Source organism: Canis lupus, chromosome 6, assembly GCF_011100685.1.
Source record: "Canis lupus familiaris isolate Mischka breed German Shepherd chromosome 6, alternate assembly UU_Cfam_GSD_1.0, whole genome shotgun sequence".
NCBI classification, from domain to species: domain Eukaryota; kingdom Metazoa; phylum Chordata; class Mammalia; order Carnivora; family Canidae; genus Canis; species Canis lupus.
In genome coordinates, this window is record NC_049227.1 from 40,956,121 (window position 1) to 40,979,560 (window position 23,440).

General features: G+C 39.2%; 2 pseudogenes; one reads left to right on the plus strand and one right to left on the minus strand.

The window, feature by feature from the left end:
- On the plus strand, window positions 10,898–11,835 carry OR6C57P (olfactory receptor family 6 subfamily C member 57, pseudogene; annotated as a pseudogene).
- Window positions 22,419–23,320, minus strand: OR6C260P (olfactory receptor family 6 subfamily C member 260, pseudogene; annotated as a pseudogene).

The window sequence follows — 23,440 nt, forward strand, 5'->3', positions numbered from 1 at the left end:
GGCAGTCAGCTTTCTGTACCAGGCTTTCCCCTTCTGTTTTACTACTGTAACCAGTGATAGTCACCAAACCGCTGGTGGTTTTCATATATTCATTACAACAGGGAAGGAATTCCGCCATTCTGACCTCTGCCCACCTGATTGTAGCCATTTTCTGATTGTATTCTCTCTTAGATACTGTCTAAAGTCTTGAACATCTCATCCTTTGGCGTTTTGGTGATTTTTAAATCGTTTCCTTGTACAGATTTTTATCAGTTGAAAATTTTCAAAGCATGTAATTGGGTAAGACAGTTTGCCTCAAAAACGCCCAAAAGATAAAGAAAGTGGAATAACTACTAATAACAGTTCCAAACTGGAAACTGGAGTTCTTATTGAGAATAAGTAGTAGGTGGATTTTATCCTCAACTTTTCTTTGCCAAATCATTCTCAATATAGTCTATCTATAAACGCACGTATTTTACAGGCCAATTGAGTAGCAAATTATGGCTATTTAAACAGTAACTTAATTGTTTTCTGTACCTAAGTTCAGTCACAGATTTTAACAACTGTACTAACTATATTTGCCGGGTATTTACCTGGCTCTAGAGAACGCTGGTAACAGAGAGTTTTAAAGCTGAAGTAATCAGTCAGTTGTTCCTTATTCACTGATACATTGAGTCGTTTTGTATTTTCCTTCTTTTATTAAAGTTTGTGGCATTGTGCTCAGATGAAAAGAGTATTTCAGAAAAGCTAAATCCCTCCCCTCCCCACCTGCACCCAATCTTATGTCATTTTAACCCAGATCTTTTGAGGATTTTATCTTCCTTTTAGCTTGCATAGACAGGAAGTGTTAAAAATATTTAGGAGGTCAGCTCTCCAAATGTTTGAACTCTTTTCCCTTTATCCTCATGTCATCTGACAGTTTTGGCTGTTTTTGATTATAACAAGGCATTAGTTATCTTTCCCCTGTCTTTACCTTCAACATAAGAATTGAGGTAATATTTGGCTACTGTCCCACTAATAGGATTTCAAAATAAAGGATGGGGCATTGGGCAACTGTAGGAAAATAGCAGAGACAACTTTTATATTAATGTTTAAAAAAATCTGTCATTCTGATTATTGCAGTATAGATTCAGGTTTTTTAAGTAAAGGAAAGATGTTGATTCAAAGTATATTTTGAAAGATATGTGCTAATCAACTGTTGTTGTTGAGGAGATAGTTGACCAAAAAAATTGACAAATATAATTCTTGCAACTGTGCTTTTACACAGCCTCGTTGAACTAGATTGGCAGTATAAATTGCCAGATATTCCATTTGGAGAAGTTATTTTGATCATTCAGAAAAAAAAACTACACAAAGAGGTTTTTATTTTTGAGACTCCTGTAGATACAAATGTTTTTATTCCTTCATGCCACAGTCTTTTAAGAAGGCACTCAAGCTAGTGGTATTATAATTGTTTTTAGAGGGTTGAATTTTGAGACCTAGAACTAGGGTTAGATTTTTGGATTTTAAATAAGTCCAACCTTGAATAGGATAGGTTGAAGTGATTAACTTAGATGTGAAGCTATCATAGAAATTAATAATTCTGTCTTATATAACAAACATGCTTGCATCATAATATGGCAGTTTGATTTGAATTCTATAAATTAGATGACGTATAAATTTCTAATGTATTGATTACTTGAAAAATGCCTTAGCTTTAAAATTGCAAATTAGGGGAGAGGGGGAGGGGTAAGATGGCAGAAGAGTAGGGTCCCCAAATCACCTGTCCCCACCAAGTTACCTAGATAACTTTCAAATCATCCTGAAAATCTGCGAATTCGGCCTGAGATTTTAAGAGAGAACACCTGGAATGCTACAGTGAGAAGAGTTCATGCTTCTATCAAGGTAGGAAGACGGGGAAAAAAGAATTAAAGAAACAAAAGGCATCCGAGGGGGAGGGGCCCCGCGAGGAGCTGGGCTAAGGCCAGGGCGAGTGCCCCCAGGACAGGAAAGCCCTGTCCCAGAGAAGAAGGAGCTTCACCAATCTTCCTTCCCGGGTGGAAAGGCGCTCGCAGGGAGTTAGAGCACAACCCCAGGAAGGGCGGGAATGCCCTCAGGCTCCTTGGGACACTAACAGAGCAACTGCGCACCGGGGAGAGTGCGCTGAGCTCCCTGAAGGACTGCAGCGCACACGCATTGACCCGGGAGCAGCTCGGATGGGCTTGGGTGGCGGCTCCCCAGAGAGGGGGCTGTGCGGCTGGGAGCGCGAATACAACAGCGCAGCCCGGAGCACAGGGCGCTGGGGACACAGCTCACGATACAGCCTCCCCCTGGAACAGGCAGAGGCCAGGAGGGCCCAGGACAGCAAAGACGCTCCTGCCCCGAGATGAGCAGATCAGCGGCCCCGCCCCTGGAGCATCCAGGCCCCTGCCTACGGAGAGCTCCGTAGTTACTACGGGAGCTGAATCCAGGGCTCTGGAGCTGGCCCCGCCACTGTGGTTGTTCCTCCTGGGGCCTCCCGGGGTAAACAACCCCCACTGAGCCCTGCACCAGGCAGGGGGCTGAGCAGCTCCCCCAAGTGCTAACACCTGAAAATCAGCACAACAGGCCCCTCCCACAGAAGACCAGCTAGACGGACAAGTTCCAGGGGAAGTCAAGGGCCTTAAAGTATACAGAATCAGAAGATACTTCCCCGTGTTTTTTTTTTTTTCTTTTTGATTTCTGTTTGCTTCCCCCACCATTTTTTCCCTTTCTTTCTTTTTCTTTCTCGTTTTCTTTTTTCTTCCTTTCTTCTTTCTTCTTTTTCTCTTTTCTTTCCTTCTTTCTCTCCTCTCTTTTTCTCCTTTTCCCAATACAACTTGTTTTTGGCCAATCTGCACTGAGCAAAATGACGAGAAGGAAAACCTCACCTCAAAAGAAAGAATCAGAAACAGTCCTCTCTCACACAGAGTTACAAAATCTGGATTACAATTCAATGTCAGAAAGCCAATTCAGAAGCACTATTATAATGCTACTGGTGGCTCTAGAAAAAAGCATAAAGGAGAATTTAGATCTAATCAGGCAGAAATTAAAAATCAATTGAATGAGATGCAATCCAAACTAGAAGTCCTAACGACAAGGGTTAACGAGGTGGAAGAATGAGCGTGTGACATAGAAGACAAGTTGATGGCAAAGAGGGAAACTGAGGAAAAAAGAGACAAACAATTAAAAGACCACGAGGATAGATTAAGGGAAATAAACGACAGCCTGAGGAAGAAAAACCTACTTTTAATTGGGTTTCCCGAGGGCGCTGAAAGGGACAGAGGCCCAGAATATGTATTTGAACAGATCATAACTGAAAACTTTCCTAATCTGGGAAGGGAAACAGGCATTCAGATCCAGGAAATAGAGAGTTCCCCCCCTAAAATCAATAAAAACCGTTCAACACCTCGACATTTAATAGTGAAACTTGCAAATTCCAAAGATTAAGAGAAGATCCTTAAAGCAGCAAGAGACAAGAAATCCCGACTTTTATGGGGAGAAGTATTAGGGTAAGAGCAGACCTCTCCACAGAGACCTGGCAGGCCAGAAAGGGCTGGCAGGATATATTCAGGGTCCTAAATGAGAAAAACATGCAACCAAGAATACTTTATCCAGCAAGGCTCTCATTCAGAATGGAAGGAGAGATAAAAGCTTCCAAGACACACAGGAACTGAAAGATTATGTGACCTCCAAACCAGCTCTGCAAGAAATTTAAGGGGGACTCTTAAAATTCCCCTTTAAGAAGTCCAGTGGAACAATCCACAAAAACAAGGACTGAATAGATACCATGATGACACTAAACTCATATCTTTCAATAGTAACTCTGAATGTGAATGGGCTTAATGACCCCATCAAAAGGCGCAGGGTGTCAGACTGGATAAAAAAGCAGGACCCATCTATTTGCTGTCTACAAGAGACTCATTTTAGACAGAAGGACACCTACAGCCTGAAAATAAAAGGTTGGAGAACCATTTACCATTCAAATGGTCCTCAAAAGAAAGCAGGGGGTAGCCATCCTTATATCAGACAAACTAAAATTTACCCCGAAGACTGTAGTGAGAGATGAAGAGGGACACTATATCATACTTAAAGGATCTATCCAACAAGAGGACTTAACAATCCTCAATATATATGCCCCAAATGTGGGAGCTGCCAAATATATCAATCAGTTAATAACCAAAGTTAAGACATACTTAGATAAAAATACACTTATACTTGGTGACTTCAATCTAGCGCTTTCTACACTCGAAAGGTCTTCTAAGCACAACATCTCCAAAGAAACGAGAGCTTTAAATGATACACTGGACCAGATGGATTTCACAGATATCTACAGAACTTTACATCCAAACTCAACTGAATACACATTCTTCTCAAGTGCACATGGAACTTTCTCCAGAATAGACCACATACTGGGTCACAAATCGGGTCTCAACCGATACCAAAAGATTGGGATCGTCCCCTGCATATTCTCAGACCATAATGCCCTGAAATTAGAACTAAATCACAACAAGAAGTTTGGAAGGACCTCAAACATGTGGAGGTTAAGGACCATCCTGCTAAAAGATGAAAGGGTCAACCAGAAAATTAAGGAAGAATTAAAAAGATTCATGGACACTAATGAGAATGAATATACAACCATTCTAAATCTTTGGGATGCAGCAAAAGCGGTCCTGAGGGGGAAATACATCGCAATACAAGCATCCATTCAAAAACTGGAAAGAACTCAAATACAAAAGCTAACCTTACACCTAAAGGAGCTAGAGAAAAAACAGCAGATGGACCCTACCCACAGCAGAAGAAGAGAGTTAATTAAAATTCGAGCAGAACTCAATGAAATCGAGACCCGAAGAACTGTGGAACAGATCAACAGAACCAGGAGTTGGTTCTTTGAAAGAATTAATAAGATAGATAAACCATTAGCCAGCCTTATTAAAAAGAAGAGAGAGAAGACTCAAATTAATAAATGAATGACTCATGAATGAGAAAGGAGAGATCACTACCAACACCAAGGAAATACAAACACTTTTAAAAACATATTATGAACAGCTATACGCCAATAAATTAGGCAATCTAGAAGAAATGGACATATTCCTGGAAAGCCACAAACTACCAAAACTGGAACAGGAAAAAATAGAAAACCTGAACAGGCCAATAACCAGGGAGGAAATAGAAGCAGTCATCAAAAACCTCCCAAGACACAAGAGTCCAGGGCCGGATGGCTTCCCAGGGGAATTTTATCAAACGTTTAAAGAAGAAACCATACCTATTCTCCTAAAGCTGTTTGGAAAGATAGAAAGAGATGGAGTACTTCCAAATTCGTTCTATGAGGCCAGCATCACCTTAATTCCAAAACCAGACAAAGACCCCACCAAAAAGGAGAATTACAGACCAATATCCCTGATGAACATGGATGCAAAAATTCTCAACAAGATACTGGCCAATAGGATCCAACAGTACATTAAGAAAATTATTCACCATGACCAAGTAGGATTTATCCCTGGGACACAAGGCTGGTTCAACACCCGTAAAACAATCAATGTGATTCATCATATCAGCAAGAGAAAAACCAAGAACCATATGATCCTCTCATTGGATGCAGAGAAAGCATTTGACAAAATACAGCATCCATTCCTGATCAAAACTCTTCAGAGTGTAGGGATAGAGGGAACATTCCTCGACATCTTAAAAGCCATCTATGAAAAGCCCACAGCAAATATCATTCTCAATGGGGAAGCACTGGGAGCCTTTCCCCTAAGATCAGGAACAAGACAGGGATGTCCACTCTCACCACTGCTATTCAACATAGTATTGGAAGTCCTAGCCTCAGCAATCAGGCAACAAAAGGATATTAAAGGCATTCAAATTGGCAAAGAAGAAGTCAAACTCTCCCTCTTCGCCGATGACATGATACTCTACATAGAAAACCCAAAAGCCTCCACCCCAAGATTGCTAGAACTCATACAGCATTTTGGTAGCATGGCAGGATACAAAATCAATGCCCAGAAGTCAGTGGCATTTCTATACACTAACAATGAGACTGAAGAAAGAGAAATTAAGGAGTCAATCCCATTTACAATTGCACCCAAAAGCATAAGATACCTAGGAATAAACCTAACCAAAGAGGTAAAGTATCTATACCCTAAAACCTATGCCACACTTCTGAAAGAAATTGAGGAAGACACAAAGAGATGGAAAAATATTCCATGCTCATGGATCGGCAGAATTAATATTGTGAAAATGTCAATGTTACCCAGGGCAATTTACATGTTTAATGCAATCCCTATCAAAATACCATGGACTTTCTTCAGAGAGTTAGAACAAATTATTTTAAGATTTGTGTGGAATCAGAAAAGACCCCGAATAGCCAGGGGAATTTTAAAAAAGAAAACTATATCTGGGGGCATCACAATGCCAGATTTCAGGTTGTACTACAAAGCTGTGGTCATCAAGACAGTGTGGTACTGGCACAAAAACAGACACGTAGATCAATGCAACAGAATAGAGAACCCAGAAGTGGACCCTGAACTTTATGGTCAACTAATATTCGATAAAGGAGGAAAGACTATCCATTGGAAGAAAGACAGTCTCTTCAATAAATGGTGCTGGGAAAATTGGACTTCCACATGCAGAAGAATGAAACTAGACCACTCTCTTTCACCATACACAAAGATAAACTCAAAATGGATAAAAGATCTAAATGTGAGACAAGATTCCATCAAAATCCTAGAGGAGAACACAGGCAACACCCTTTTTGAACTCGGCCACAGTAACTTCTTGCAAGATACATCCACGAAGGCAAAAGAAAATAAAAAATGAACTATTGGGACTTCATCAAGATAAGAAGCTTTTGCACAGCAAAGGATACAGTCAACAAAACTCAAAGACAACCTACAGAATGGCAGAAGATATTTGCAAATGACTAATCAGATAAAGGGCTAGTTTCCAAGATCTATAAAGAACTTAATAAACTCAACACCAAAGAAACAAACAATCCAATCATGAAATGAGCAAAAGACATGAACAGGAATCTCACAGAGAGAGACATAGACATGGCCAACATGCACATGAGGTAATGGTCCGCATCACTTGCCATCAGGGAAATAAAAATCAAAACCACAATGAGATCCCACCTCACACCAGTGAGAATGGGGAAAATTAACAAGGCAGGAAAACACAAATGTTGGAGAGGATGTGGAGAAAGGGGAACCCTCTTGCACTGTTGGTGGGAATGTGAACTGGTGCAGCCACTCTGGAAAACTGTGTGGAGGTTCCTCAAAGAGTTGAAAATAGACCTGCCCTACGACCCAGCAATTGCACTTCTGGGGATTTACCCCATGATACAGATGCAGTGAAACGCCGTGACACCTGCACCCCGATGTTTCTAGCAGCAATGTCCACAATAGTCAAACTGTGGAAGGAGCCTTGGTGCCCATCGATAGATGAATGGATAAAGAAGATGTGGTTTATGTATACAATGGAATATTACTCAGCCATTAGAAATGACAAATACCCACCATTCGCTTCGCTGTGGATGGAACTGGAGGGTATTATGCTGTGTGAAGTAAGTCAATCGGAGAAGGACAAACAGTATATGGTCTCATTCATTTGAGGAATATAAATAATAGTGAAAGGGAATAGAAGGGAAGGGAGAAGGAATGTGTAGGAAACATCAGAAAGGGAGACAGAACATGAAGACTCCTAACTCTGGGAAATGAACTAGGGGTGGCGGAAGCGGAGGAGGGCAGGGGGTGGGGGTCAATGGGTGTCGGGCACTGACGGGGGCACTTGACGGGATGAGCACTGGGTGTTATTCTGTATGTTGGTAAATTGAACACCAATAAAAAATAAATTTATTATTAAAAAAGGAATATATTATGTGTAGCTATTAGTAACACTACATAGTGTAATATGAAAATATGTCAGTTGTTAGAATGAAAATAATTTTATGGTATTTTTGAGTAGAGAAAAGCAAGATAAAGAGATATCCTTAATATCTCTGTGTCTGATGATGAAAAATATTAAAAGAAAAATATAAGGGCTTATGCAGACGCTTAGTTGGAAATTTTATCTGCATAAAAACCACAGCATTTATTAAAATAGGGGTATGAATCTAAAAAATGTCAAAAAAATATTTCACATTAAATTTTTACCAAATCTGTACAATTTTCTGGCCTCTGTATTAAATATATAGAGAAATAAGGTCTTATTCTAAGGGGTAACTCATTTATGTTAAAATTTGACAGATGAAATGTACATACTTGATATAACTGGAAAGCAATTTGACTTTATTACCAAGTGTTATACTGTGGTCAAGTTTAATAATGAAGAGGAGACAAAATTATTGGTGATTGTGATTATTAGATAAAATTTATGAAAAGCTGAGCTTGAGCTGACATTTAAGGAACTATAATTTGCTGATGGGACCTGTGTTCAGCCAGTAAGTACCATCAGTTATATTTTGAACTTTGCCAAGTACTGACCAATCCACCCATGTATCTATATTAAATGGCGATAGTGTTTATTGAGCCCTTGCCATGAGCCAGGAAAGCTAAGTAGTATGATTCCTAACATTTTATTAACAATTTCGGGGCTGAAGGGCGGGGGCGGGGGGGCTGTAGTGAACACCACAGCCCATGCAGTCCCCAGCCCAGAGGTCTGGCCACAGGTGCAGGCTCCAGCCCCAAGGCCAAGGCACAGGTGCAGCCTCCAGCCCGAGGTCCAGGTATAGGTGCAGCCCCCAGCCCCGGGCCCCGCCGCAGGTTTAGTCCCCAGCCAGGGGCCCGGCCCCAGGTGCAGCCCCCAGCCTGAGGCACAGGCACAGGTGCAGCCCCCAGTCCGAGGCACAGGCACAGGTGCAGCCCCCAGCCCGAGGCCCGGCCACAGGTGCAGTCCGCAGCCCGCACCACCTCCTCCACGACCATGCTGCTATTTTTCAACCTCATCCTCTGGGAGCAGCTGGTATTTATGCTGTGTGGGCGCCTATGTCCTTGTCACTTGAGATGCCTGTGGCCATTTCCTTGAGGATGTGCCTGCCGTCTGCACACTGAGCTCAGGGGTGAGGAGGCTGCTTTCGCCCTCGGCCTGGCTGGCGCTGCCCCCCCTGTCTTGGAGAGCCGCCTGCATCTGCACACCTGCCGCCCCCCACTTCCTCCGGGGTGTCCCTACAGCAGCTGCAGTGGCTTTGGGACCGGCTTCCGAGCTGGGCCGGGGGGTGGGGTAGCCGTGCAGCCGCTCTCAGGTGAACAGATGGCAGCACCTGCCCCCTCCCCGCGGAGGGCTGCAGGGATGGGGGCCGAGGGGCCGGGTCCTTCCAGCCCCGGGGTGGAGAACTCGGCCCAAAGGCTCTCGCAGGAGGAGGAAAGGAGCTGCAGTTGAAGTGGACATCAGACGGTGCCCTCCTCAGCGTCCTTTTAAAAACCGTATACTGTAGTCCAATAAGATAGCAACTGTATAGATTTGCTAAAATAGATTTTAGGATCCTAAAAAAAAGAATTAGGGAAAAATCCATCCAAATGTAGAGCTTTAGTAAGTGCACAGAATTATAATTCAAACTGAGAAAATTGAAATAAAAAATACAAAACAGCAAAAAGAAGAAAATAACCAAGTTCAGTTTTTTTTTTGCAAGTTCAGTTTTATTCCTGTAGTTCATACCTTGATTTTTTACTCCATTGGCCAGAAACTGAGAGTTAAGAGGTTGATTTAAGAAATCTATTTAATCAGGGATCCCTGGGTGGCGCAGCGGTTTGGCGCCTGCCTTTGGCCCAGGGCGCGATCCTGGAGACCCGGGATCGAATCCCACGTCGGGCTCCCGGTGCATGGAGCCTGCTTCTCCCTCTGCCTGTGTCTCTGCCTCTCTCTCTCTCTGTGTGTGTGACTATCATAAATAAATAAGAAAACAAGAAATCTATTTAATCAAATGAAACCTACTCTCTAAAGTTGTTTTAGGTTTGTCTACATACATATGACAGCATCCAATGACTTTTTTTTTAAAGGATTTTATTTACTCATGAGAGGCACAGAGAGAGAGAGGCAGAGACACAGGCAGAGGGGGAAGCAGGCTCCACGTGTGGAGCCCGATGGGGGACTCGGGGTCACGCCGTGGGCCCAAGGCAGATGCTCAACCGCTGAGCCATCCAGGCGGCCTGACAACATCCAATGACTTAAATAAAAATCAAAATACAAAGATTAAGAAGGAAAACATAAATGAATGAAAAAAATGGTGAGAATAATTGAAAATGTTCTCTTTTTTTAAGATTATTTATTTATTTATTGATAGACACACACACACACACAGAGGAGAGAGAGAGAGAGGCAGAGACAGGCAGAGGGAGAAGCAGGCACCATGCAGAGAGCCTGACGTGGGACTAGATTCAGGGCCTCCAGGATCACGCCCTAGGCTGCAAGGCGGCGCTAAACCGCTGTGCCATCGGGGCTGCCCAATTGAAAATGTTCTTAAGAAGCAAGACCTTTGATAATTATAAAGTAAAATAATAAAATGCAGATGGAACTAGAGGGTATTATGCTGAACAAAATAAGTCAGTCAGAGAAAGACACCATATGGTATCCCTTATATGTGGAATATAAGAAATATCACAGAGGACCATAGAGTAAGGGAGGGAAAACTGAATGGGAAGTCATCAAAGAGGGAGGAAAACCACGAGACTCTTAACTATAGGAAACAAACAGCATTGCTGGAGGGAAGAAGGGTGGGGGGAATAGGGTAACTGGGTGACGGGCATTAAGGAGGACACATGATGGGATAAGCACTGGGTGTCATACACAACTGATGAATTATTGAATACTACATCAGAAACAGAGTATGTACTATATGTTGGCTAATTGAATTTAGAAAAATAAGAAAATATGTTGATCACTTCATGTTATTATTATTTTCTGTCTTATTTGTCTGAAGTTAATGATGGGAAACCAGATATCAGTGATAGAATTCATTCTTCTTGGACTGACGAATGACACTGAGCTTCAAGCTGTGCTTTTCCTTTTTCTGCTGCTAACTTATGTCTTAAGCATCCTGGGAAACTTGACCATCATCATTCTGACCCTTTTGGATTATCGCCTTCAGACTCCGATGTATTTCTTTCTCCGGAATTTTTCTGTTTTGGAAATATCTTTTACTTCTGTCTTTGTTCCCAAAATGCTAGTCAATATTGCAACTGGAGACAAGACTATCTCCTTCGCTGGTTGTTTCACTCAGTATTTTTTTTGCCATCCTTCTGGGGGCAACTGAATTTTATCTTTTAGCTGCCATGTCCTATGATTGCTATGCTGCCATTTGTAAACCCCTGCATTATACAACTGTAATGAGCAGGAAACTGCATTCAGCTTGTTCTGTGTTCCTGGTTCTCTGGTTTTTTGGTTGTCATTGTGCCACATACAATGACTCTCCAACTGCCTTTCTGTGCCTCCAATGTCATCAATCATTGTTGCTGTGACTATACCATACTGCTGCATCTGTCCTGTTAAGACACACAGTTCATAGAAGTGATGGAGTTTATCTTTGCAGCAGTTACCCTCATCTTCACCTTGGTGCTAGTGATTCTTTCCTACACGTACATAATCAGGACAATTCTGAGAATCCCTTCTGTTCAACAAAGAAAAAAAGCCTTTTCTACATGCTCCTGTCACATGATTGTGGTCTCACTTTCTTATGGAAGTTGTATCTTTATGTACATAAATCCTTCTGTTAAGGATGCAGAAACTTTTAATAAGAGAGTGGCTGTTTTAAATACCTCAGTTGCCCCTCTGTTGAACCCTTTCATCTATATCCTAAGGAAAAAGCAAGTGAAAATAGCCTTCAAAGACATGGTCAGCAAGATAACAATGTTTTCAGGAAAATGAAAGTGAGGTTCATAATAATAAAAAATAACAAATAAATGTTTGGAAAATTATAGATGTACATTATTATAACATTGAAGTGTTTGCTATTATCTATCATCAATATTCCTAACGGGACACAAAAACAGTAAAACTACTTATTTAATGAAGCCTATTTTGCCATCACTTTATTTCTTAAAATTTTACAGGCCTGTGTGTATATGTGTGTGTATCCTCAAACATTTTCATGCTACTTTTCCTTATCTGTACCTCACTTATAAGGAAAGGATTTGGGAGAAAAGCAGATTGGGAATATGACTTCCAATAGTTTACTTTTTGCTACTGAGTTTTGCTTATCTTACTCACTGCCATATGGTGTTCAAATGCTGCAGTTGATAACTGAATAGTCAAATATACACCCAGAAGAAATCTACTTTGGTTTGTTAATAATAGCTTAAATAATATATTAGTGAATTAATAGAAAGTTGGTTATTTTCAAATTATATTATTCAGATTTAAATTTAGTGTTTCACTTACTGAGAACTTAGTCTACTAAATATTTGAGATAAAGAAAGTTCTGACGAAGGGAAAATCAATACATGTTTGTTTTCAAACTGACAAGAAATTCGTTAATAATGATTTATACACACATTAAACTCTGAGTGAATCCAGAAAAGAGGTAAAGGGATGATTCAAATTTAGGTTAATTAGCGACATATCATTATGGCAAATTCTTACAATTTAGTGATGTGCCTAATCATTGTTCTGGTTCTCTTTAACAAGCATATGAAACAAAACTATATTAACAGTATCTATGGTGTTAATAATCTTGTAAGCTTAAATCATATTCTTTCTAAATTTCATACTAAACTTTACATTTTTGTAATCTGATCTCCTCAGGCAGAATGTCCATCACAAGCTGATATTTTCTGAACATTGCTTGTTCATATTAATTTCTCAGAAAGCATGGGCCAAACTCATACTATGATTTCTAAATTTTTAGATATAAAGAAGCCAAAAAATGAATTAAAGAAGCTATAAATGTTTCTACTTTAATCCTTTCAATGTACAGATGAAGAAAATTGAATCTTAAAGATATTAACAAACTTTTATTAAAGTATATAGTTATATTTGTACTCTTGAATTCTTTACTCACCCATCATTAGATGCAGATTCTATTAAGTAGCAGAAATACTAAAACAGTGCCCTGAGAAGCCATGGGGAAAGACAATTGAAAATGTAGAACTTGTTAGTTCATATACACCTGCCATAATTTCATCAGAAAAAACACCTAAGTACCTGACACATGGCTGATGTTAACAGGTGAGTAAGTTAGATATTGTGTTAGTTACTTAGATTGACAGGTAACTGATTCATTAGTTCACTTGATTATTTGTTTTCTACATCATCAGTGTATGTCAATCATAGTTATCCAAAACATTACGTCACATTATAGTGGCTGCTCAATTTCAGAAGACAGATCACATAATGATATGTAGCTGAACACTATTGACAGAGGTGACTGCTTTTCAAACAGACAAAATTCTGTTAATCACTGATTGGATTAAAACACCAAAGTAAATCAATCAACCAACCAACCAATCAAAAATCCAGGAACATTATGTTGAAGTAGTTGAAAATCTGCAGAAGATAGGGGGAAAAAAGTTAGTCAGGATGGAGGAACCCTAGGACATCCAGGAGAATAATAAGAGGGAATAATAACTGAGTCTCTTAATTCTTTTTTTTGTTTTTTTAATAATAAATTTATTTTTTATTATTTATTCAATTAGAATCTGAGTTCATTTCAGGCTGAGTTGCAGGTTTTGTTGCTGTTCTATTTTCCCTTGTTTGTTTAGTTATTTTTACAATTTTATGGAGTTAACAATTTATGCAAAATAAAGTGTATCCAATAAAGTTTAGAACTTGAGATTTGATACCTGTATATACCTGTGAAACCATTACCAAAATCAAGATAATGAACTTCAAAAGTTTCCTTAGGCACTCTGGTAATATATCCCTGGAGGCGTTGTAATGTTTCAATTGGCTAGGCTGAACTATTTCTCTAGGATGTTCCTTCCCTGTTTGTTTCCTGTTAGGGTGAACCACCAGAGAGATTATTTGGGATATTTGGAGAATAGAATAAAGCAGAAGCCATTTGGTAGCTCACACAGGTTGTGTTTATCTGCTGGTTTACCTTGTTGGTAGGAGACGGGTGGGTTTATTTTGTCGGTAATTGTTCCATTTTCACCTGGATTTTTTTTCATCTTCTCCAACTCCAAATCCAGTTATCAATGTTTAGCTCTGTGGCAAAACGTCCAAGCTTTTATAGGACACCAGTAAACCTGAGCTCAGAGGCGACAACAGCTAACACAGTTTTCAATTCTTCCTTATGCTATGTTAGACACTGGCTTTACATTCATCACATAAATGAACTCAAAATTGAGAGTGGACTTATATGTACATGACAAAACTTTAAAACTCTGAAAGTAACAGAGAAAATCTAGATGACTTTGGGTTTAGTAATGGTCTTTTAGATACAACACCATAATCCATGAAAGAAATATGGATAAGCTGGACTTCATTAAAATTAAAAACCTCTGCTCTGCAAAAGATAATGTCAAGAAAATGAGAAGACAAGGCACATAGAGGGAGACAAGATTTGAGAAAACATATCTAAAAAGAATTGTCAACTCAAATACACAAAAACTTAGAATTCAACAATCTGAAAAAGAACAACAATATTAAAAAATGGGCCAAAGATCTTGACAGACACCTCACCCAAGATACTACAGAGATGGCAAATAAGCACACAAAAAGCACACAAAAGGATGATCCACATCATGTGTAATCAGGAAAATGTAAATTAAAACAATAAGGAGAGAAGAGAAATCTCACAGAGGAAGACATAGACACGGCCAACATGCACATGAGAAAATGCTCTGCATCACTTGCCATCAGGGAAATACAAATCAAAACCACAATGAGATACCACCTCACACGAGTGAGAATGGGGAAAATTAACAAGGCAGGAAAACACAAATGTTGGAGAGGATGCGGAGAAAAGGGAACCCTCTTACACTGTTGGTGGGAATGTGAACTGGTGCAGCCACTCTGGAAAACTGTGTGGAGGTTCCTCAAAGAGTTAAAAATAGAGCTGCCCTACGACCCAGCAATTGCACTGTTGGGGATTTACCCCAAAGATTCAGATGCAATGAAACGCCGGGACACCTGCACCCCGATGTTTCTAGCAGCAATGTCCACAATAGCCAAACTGTGGAAGGAGCCTCGGTGTCCATCAAAAGATGAATGGATAAAGAAGATGTGGTTTATGTATACGATGGAATATTACTCAGCCATTAGAAACGACAAATACCCACCATTTGCTTCAACCTGGATGGAACTGGAGAGTATTATGCAGAGTGAAGTAAGTCAATCGGAGAAGGACAAACTTTATATGTTCTCATTCATTTGGGGAATATAAATAATAGTGAAAGGGAATAGAAGGGAAGGGAGAAGGAATGTGTGGGAAATATCAGAAAGGGAGACAGAACATAAAGACTCCTAACTCTGGGAAATGAACTAGGGGTGGTGGAAGGGGAGGAGGGCGGGGGGTGCGGGTGAATGGGTGACGGGCACTGAAGGGGGCACTTGACGGGATGAGCACTGGGTGTTATTCTGTATGTTGGTAAATTGAACACCAATAAAAAATAAATTTATTAAAAAAAAACAATAAGGAGATACCACCACTACACACAATCCTGGAACATGACAACACCCAATGCTGATGAAGATGTGGAGAAAAATGAACTCTCATCTGTTGCTGGTAGAATGTGAGATGATCTAGCAACTTTGGAAGACAGTTTGGCGGTTTCTTGCAAAATTAAACACATTCTTACCATAGGATCCAGCAATCACTCATCTTGATATTTACCCAAATGAGATGAAAACATGTCCACGCAAAAACCTGCACACGGATCTTTATAGCAGCTTTATTCATAATTGCCCAAACTTGGAAGCAGTTAAGATACCTGTTAGTAGGTAAATGGATAATCTATGATACTTCTAGAAAATAGAATATTATTCAGTGCTAAAAATAAATGAGCTATCAAGTCATGAAAATACACAGAGGAAACTTAAGTGCACGTCACTAAGTGAAAAAAACCAATCTGAAATTTTATGATTCCAACTACATGGCATTCTGGAAAAGGAAAAACAATGAAGACAGTAAAATCAATGGTTTTCAGTGGCTGAGCGATAGGGAGTGATGAATAGGCAGGCCACAGAGGATTTATGTCTGTATATCATCAATATCTGTATTATTATCAACAACCTATATATCATCTACCTAGCTATATCTTTATATGTCTATCAATCATTATACATTTTTTCCAAATCTATAGAATGAACACTCACTGAGAGTGAACCATAATGCAAAATATGGATTTGGGGTAATTATGATGTATCAATATAGGTTCATCAGTTGTAACAAACATACGTCTCTGCTGAAGGAGGTTGTAAATAGGGAAGGCTGTGTGTGTATGAGGTCCATGGGTATATAGGAAATCTCTGTACCTTCCTTTCAATTTTGTTGTATATCTAAAAGTGCTCTAAAATTAGCACCTTAAATATTGTCCCTTTCTGAAACAGATTTCTAGGACTATCTGGCCTGATGGTATTTGCATAAACATTAAGTAAAATGTAGTAGACAAAAAAATAGGGAGTAAAAGTTTTCTTTTACTCTTGCTTTCATTTTCATTTTCTCTTGCTTTCTACCTGAGGACAAAGCCACCAAGGGCCAAAAGGTACACCCCTACCCACCAAGGGCCAAGGGGCAAAGAGAACATTTAGTAGATAGGACAATTAGATAGATTCACCGTAGTTACGAGTCCCACCTGAAATTCCAAGGGATGAGCTTTCATTATTATTGGTTATGGAGAATCAAATTAAGTTATTGGCATTCATATTCTTTCAGTTTATTTCTTGGCTCTGCTTTTCTTTACCCTAGTTTCATAGTGAGGTAAACATGCTCTATTTAATGAACTCCTGAAAGTTCTGGGTTTATTTTTATAGCTGTAATTATAACAGAAAAGAATATTCTAACATTTACAAAATTTTTATCACATCAAGTTTTACTGAACTGACTTTAGTTTCATGCCCAACACTAATTGAGTTCTTATTTGTAGAGAGAATATGATCATTTGTAAAGCCCAGAGTAGAAGTGTAGTCTTGAACCAATCACGGAGTCCAAAGCCTTGATTAGCTAACTATGGTTTATAGATCCACATATGACTTACAGAAGTCATTCTACCAAAAGAAGATAATGAAAAAAAGAAAAAAAGAAAAGAGAAGAAATGGAAGAAAAAAGAAAAATTTATTGAAATAGAGAAAGATGTGTATGTGTGTATGTGAGAGAGGGAGAAAGAGAGAAAAAGTCAGAAGAGACAGCGAGAGAGAGGGAGAGTATTTAGGATATACAAAAGCAATTATCTACCTCACAACAATTTGACTCTATACCAGACTATATGGTAAAACTGTAGGAAGCATCCTCTAAGTACATAACTGCTACATTATGAAGTTTTCCAGATTTTTAAGTAGCATATCACATATATAAAATGACAAAGCTCTACAATAAATTACATTAGCAGGCAATGGAATCAGCATGAGAATCTCTAATTGCATCTCTACACTCAACCCCAAAACTGAATCCATCATCATTTCAGAATACACGTAGACGAGTCTTTGCTACAAACTGATTGGGGATTGCTGGTACTGGATAGACATAGCCTCTGGAATCAAGCAGAAATGAATTTGAATTCTGTTTTTCTGACTAGCTATGTGACAAGAGTAACTTATCGTACCTCTCTGAAGTGCATTTTTTTACAAGATAAAATCAGAATAATTTATTCTACAAGTTTTCATTTTATTTTTTTTTATCTGGAGAATACTGATTTTATACTTTCAAATTAGCCTTAAAATATCTCAAAATAAAAAAAAACTTGTTGCTATGTTATAGATGTAGAATTTAAGGAACACAGTTCCAAGATGAATAAGGAATAGCTGATAAAGCATCAAATGTGATCTCTCTCTCCAGGATGCATTTTATTCTTTTTTTTTTTTATTGGTGTTCAATTTACTAACATACAGAATAATACCCAGTGCCCGTCACCCATTCACTCCCACCCCCCGCCCTCCTCCCCTTCTACCACCCCTAGTTCGTTTCCCAGAGTTAGCAGTCTTTACGTTCTGTCTCCCTTTCTGATATTTCCCACACATTTCTTCTCCCTTCCCTTATTTTCCCTTTCACTATTATTTATATTCCCCAAATGAATGAGAACATATAATGTTTGTCCTTCTCCGACTGACTTACTTCACTCAGCATAATACCCTCCAGTTCCATCCACGTTGAAGCAAATGGTGGGTATTTGTCATTTCTAATAGCTGAGTAATATTCCATTGTATACATAAACCACATCTTCTTTATCCATTCATCTTTCGTTGGACACCGAGGCTCCTTCCACAGTTTGGCTATAGTGGCCATTGCTGCTAGAAACATCGGGGTGCAGGTGTCCCGGCGTTTCATTGCATTTGTATCTTTGGGGTAAATCCCCAACAGTGCAATTGCTGGGTCGTAGGGCAGGTATATTTTTAACTGTTTGAGGAACCTCCACACAGTTTTCCAGAGTGGCTGCACCAGTTCACATTCCCACCAACAGTGTAAGAGGGTTCCCTTTTCTCCCCATCCTCTCCAACATTTGTGGTTTCCTGCCTTGTTAATTTTCCCCATTCTCACTGGTGTGAGGTGGTATCTCATTGTAGTTTTGATTTGTATTTCCCTGATGGCAAGTGATGCAGAGCATTTTCTCATATGCATGTTGGCCATGTCTATGTCTTCCTCTGTGAGATTTCTGTTCATGTCTTTTGCCCATTTCATGATTGGATTGTTTGTTTCTTTGGTGTTGAGTTTAATAAGTTCTTTATAGATCTTGGAAACTAGCCCTTTATCTGATTAGTCATTTGCAAATATCTTCTCCCATTCTGTAGGTTGTCTTTGAGTTTTGTTGACTGTATCCTTTGCTGTGCAAAAGCTTCTTATCTTGATGAAGTCCCAATAGTTCAATTTTGCTTTTGTTTCTTTTGCCTTTGTGGATGTATCTTGCAAGAAGTTACTATGGCCGAGTTCAAAAAGGGTGTTGCCTGTGTTCTCCTCTAGGATTTCGATGGAATCTTGTCTCACATTTAGATCTTTCATCCATTTTGAGTTTATCTTTGTGTATGGTGAAAGAGAGTGGTCTAGTTTCATTCTTCTGCATGTGGATGTCCAATTTTCCCAGCACCATTTATTGAAGAGACTGTCTTTCTTCCAATGGATAGTCTTTCCTCCTTTATCGAATATTAGTTGCCCATAAAGTTCAGGGTCCACTTCTGGATTCTCTATTCTGTTCCACTGATCTATGTGTCTGTTTTTGTGCCAGTACCACACTGTCTTGATGACCACAGCTTTGTAGTACAACCTGAAATCTGGCATTGTGATGCCCCCAGATATGGTTTTCTTTTTTAAAATTCCCCTGGCTATTCGGGGTCTTTTCTGATTCCACACAAATCTTAAAATAATTTGTTCTAACTCTCTGAAGAAAGTCCATGGTATTTTGATAGGGATTGCATTAAACGTGTATATTGCCCTGGGTAACATTGACATTTTCACAATATTAATTCTGCCAATCCATGAGCATGGAATATTTTTCCATCTCTTTGTGTCTTCCTCAATTTCTTTCAGAAGTGTTCTATAGTTTTGAGGGTATAGATCCTTTACATCTTTGGTGAGGTTTATTCCTAGGTATCTTATGCTTTTGGGTGCAATTGTAAATGGGATTGACTCCTTAATTTCTCTTTCTTCAGTCTCATTGTTAGTGTATAGAAATGCCACTGACTTCTGGGCATTGATTTTGTATCCTGCCACGCTACCGAATTGCTGTATGAGTTCTAGCAATCTTGGGGTGGAGACTTTTGGGTTTTCTATGTAGAGTATCATGTCATCGGCGAAGAGGGAGAGTTTGACTTCTTCTTTGCCAATTTGAATGCCTTTAATGTCTTTTTGTTGTCTGATTGCTGAGGCTAGGACTTCCAGTACTATGTTGAATAGCAGTGGTGAGAGTGGACATCCCTGTCTTGTTCCTGATCTTAGGGGAAAGGCTCCCAGTGCTTCCCCATTGAGAATGATATTTGCTGTGGGCTTTTCATAGATGGCTTTTAAGATGTCGAGGAATGTTCCCTCTATCCCTACACTCTGAAGAGTTTTAATCAGGAATGGATGCTGTATTTTGTCAAATGCTTTCTCTGCATCCAATGAGAGGATCATATGGTTCTTGGTTTTTCTCTTGCTGATATGATGAATCACATTGATTGTTTTACGGGTGTTGAACCAGCCTTGTGTCCCAGGGATAAATCCTACTTGGTCATGGTGAATAATTTTCTTAATGTACTGTTGGATCCTATTGGCCAGTATCTTGTTGAGAATTTTTGCATCCATGTTCATCAGGGATATTGGTCTGTAATTCTCCTTTTTGGCGGGGTCTTTGTCTGGCTTTGGAATTAAGGTGATGCTGGCTTCATAGAACGAATTTGGAAGTACTCCATCTCTTTCTATCTTTCCAAACAGCTTTAGGAGAATAGGTATGATTTCTTCTTTAAACGTTTGATAAAATTCTCCTGGGAAGCCATCTGGCCCTGGACTCTTGTGTCTTGGGAGGTTTTTGATGACTGCTTCAATTTCCTCCCTGGTTATTGGCCTGTTCAGGTTTTCTATTTCTTCCTGTTCCAGTTTTGGTAGTTTGTGGCTTTCCAGGAATGCGTCCATTTCTTCTAGATTGCCTAATTTATTGGCATATAGCTGTTCATAATATGTTTTTAAAATCGTTTGTATTTCCTTGGTGTTGGTAGTGATCTCTCCTTTCTCATTCATGATTTTATTAATTTGAGTCTTCTCTCTCTTCTTTTTAATAAGGCTGGCTAATGGTTTATCTATCTTATTAATTCTTTCAAAGAACCAACTCCTGGTTCTGTTGATCTGTTCCACAGTTCTTCTGGTCTCGATTTCGTTGAGTTCTGCTCGAATCTTTATTAACTCCCTTCTTCTCTTGGGTGTAGGATCTATTTGCTGTTTTTTCTCTAGCTCCTTTATGTGTAAGGTTAGCTTTTGTATTTGAGTTCTTTCCAGTTTTTGAATGGATGCTTGTATTGCGATGTATTTCCCCCTCAGGACTGCTTTTGCTGCATCCCAAAGATTTTGAACGGTTGTATCTTCATTCTCATTAGTTTCCATGAATCTTTTTAATTCTTCCTTAATTTCCTGGTTGACCCTTTTATCTTTTAGCAGGATGGTCCTTAACCTCCATGTGTTTGAGGTCCTTCCAAACTTCTTGTTGTGATTTAGTTCTAATTTCAAGGCATTATGGTCCGAGAATATGCAGGGGACAATCCCAATCTTTTGGTATCGGTTCAGACCCGATTTGTGACCCAATATGTGGTCTATTCTGGAGAAAGTTCCATGTGCGCTTGAGAAGAATGTGTATTCAGTTGAGTTTGGATGTAAAGTTCTGTAGATATCTGTGAAATCCATCTGGTCCAGTGTATCATTTAAAGCTCTCGTTTCTTTGGAGATGTTTTGCTTAGAAGACCTATCGAGTATAGAAAGAGCTAGATTGAAGTCACCAAGTATAAGTGTATTATTATCTAAGTATTTCTTCACTTTGGTTAATAATTGATTTATATATTTGGCAGCTCCCACATTCGGAGCATATATATTGAGGATTGTTAAGTCCTCTTGTTGAATAGATCCTTTAAGTATGATATAGTGTCCCTCTTCATCTCTCACTACAGTCTTTGGGGTAAATTTTAGTTTATCTGATATAAGGATGGCTACCCCTGCTTTCTTTTGAGGACCGCATTTTATTCTTAATCAAAGTTACTTGATTTAGTACACATACATGAGTCAGTATTTATTTACTTATTTACTTATATGGCATAAAATGTAAAATAAAAATAATATACCACATAATATTTTATTACACTAGCATAGTGGGTTTTTTTTCAATTCTCAAGACAAAGGATGATATTGATATTTTAATCTCAACTTCCCACTTTTAAATATATTTATTTAAAACAATAGAGAATGTGTATCAGGACATAAAAGCCAAGGAAAGGTAAAATCCCAAGGAAGATATATAATTGTTTCGAACTTATCAAGATTTTGCAGAAAATCAAATATAAGAACAAAATATACCGCATAGATATAAAAATAATTAAGTCTCCATGAACTAATATATAAAGTTGACTAAAATAATTTTTCAAGTTTTTGCTACATTTAAATGGAAGAAGCAGAGAAGAAATGAGTCAAATTTGAGAATGTTGGGATGCCTGGGTGTCTCAGTGGTTGGGCATCTGCTTTCAGCTCAGGGCGTGATCCCGGGGTCCTGGGATCTAGTCCCAAATCAGACTCCCAAAGGGGAGCCTGCTTCTCTCTCTTCCTGTGTCTCTGCCCCTCTCTCTGTGTCTCTCATGAATAAACAAGAAAAATATTTTTAAAAAATGTTTTTAAAAATTGAGAATGCTTACAATGGAACAGAAAAATAAAATGCTTGCTTCACCTGTTGTTTCCTTAGAGTATAAATAAAGGGATTCAAAAGTGGAGCAACAGAAGTATTGAGAACTGCCACTCCCTTCATCAAGGATATCCTCTGTTTGAGGGTTTAAGGTACATAGATGCAGCTGCCATATGAGAGGGAGATGACAATCATGTGAGAAGAACAGGTGGAGAAAGCTTTTTTCTGTGGTTGGCAGAAGGAATTTTTTAAATTGTCAGGGCAATATATGTGTATGATAGAATTACTAAATTACTAATGCCAAAGTGACCAGCAGAGTCACCAAAGCTAAGATGAAACTCATCATTTCCAACATGTGTCTGTCTGTGCAGGAGATCTGCAGGAGGGGAACAGTGTCACAGTAGAAATGATCAATGACATTGGAATCACAGAAGTCCAGGCTTAAGCCTAAAATGAGTCCTGGAAAGATGGTGAGGAAACCAGTGATCCAAGAGCTAAGGACTAGCTGGATACAGATTTTGCTGCTCATAATGGTTGTGTAATGCAGGGGCTTGCAGATGGCGACATAATGATTGTAGGACATGACAGCCAGGAGGTAACATTCAGATGCTCCAAGAAGGAAGGCAAAGCAACTGAGTTGCACAACAGTTATAGGAAATGGTTTTGTCACCAGTTGCCATGCTTACAAGCAATTTGGGGATGCAGACTGTCGTATAAGAAATTTCTAAGAAAGAAACATTTCGAAGAAAGAAATACATAGGGGTCTTGAGATGTGAGTCCAGCAAAGTGAGGGTAATAATAACTAAGTTGCCTGAGATGCTTAGCAAGTAGGTGAGGAGCAGGAAGACAAATAGCACAATCTTCAGTTTTGGGTCCTCCGTCAATACTGTCACAGTTGTATGGTTTTCCATCTTGACCTCTTGATACGCTTCTGCTCTGGTAAAAATATTGAGAAAACAATATGCACAGGAATCAATAGTAAATTATGAAGATAATTATGTCAGAATATTAGTAGTTGCTATTGATTTTAC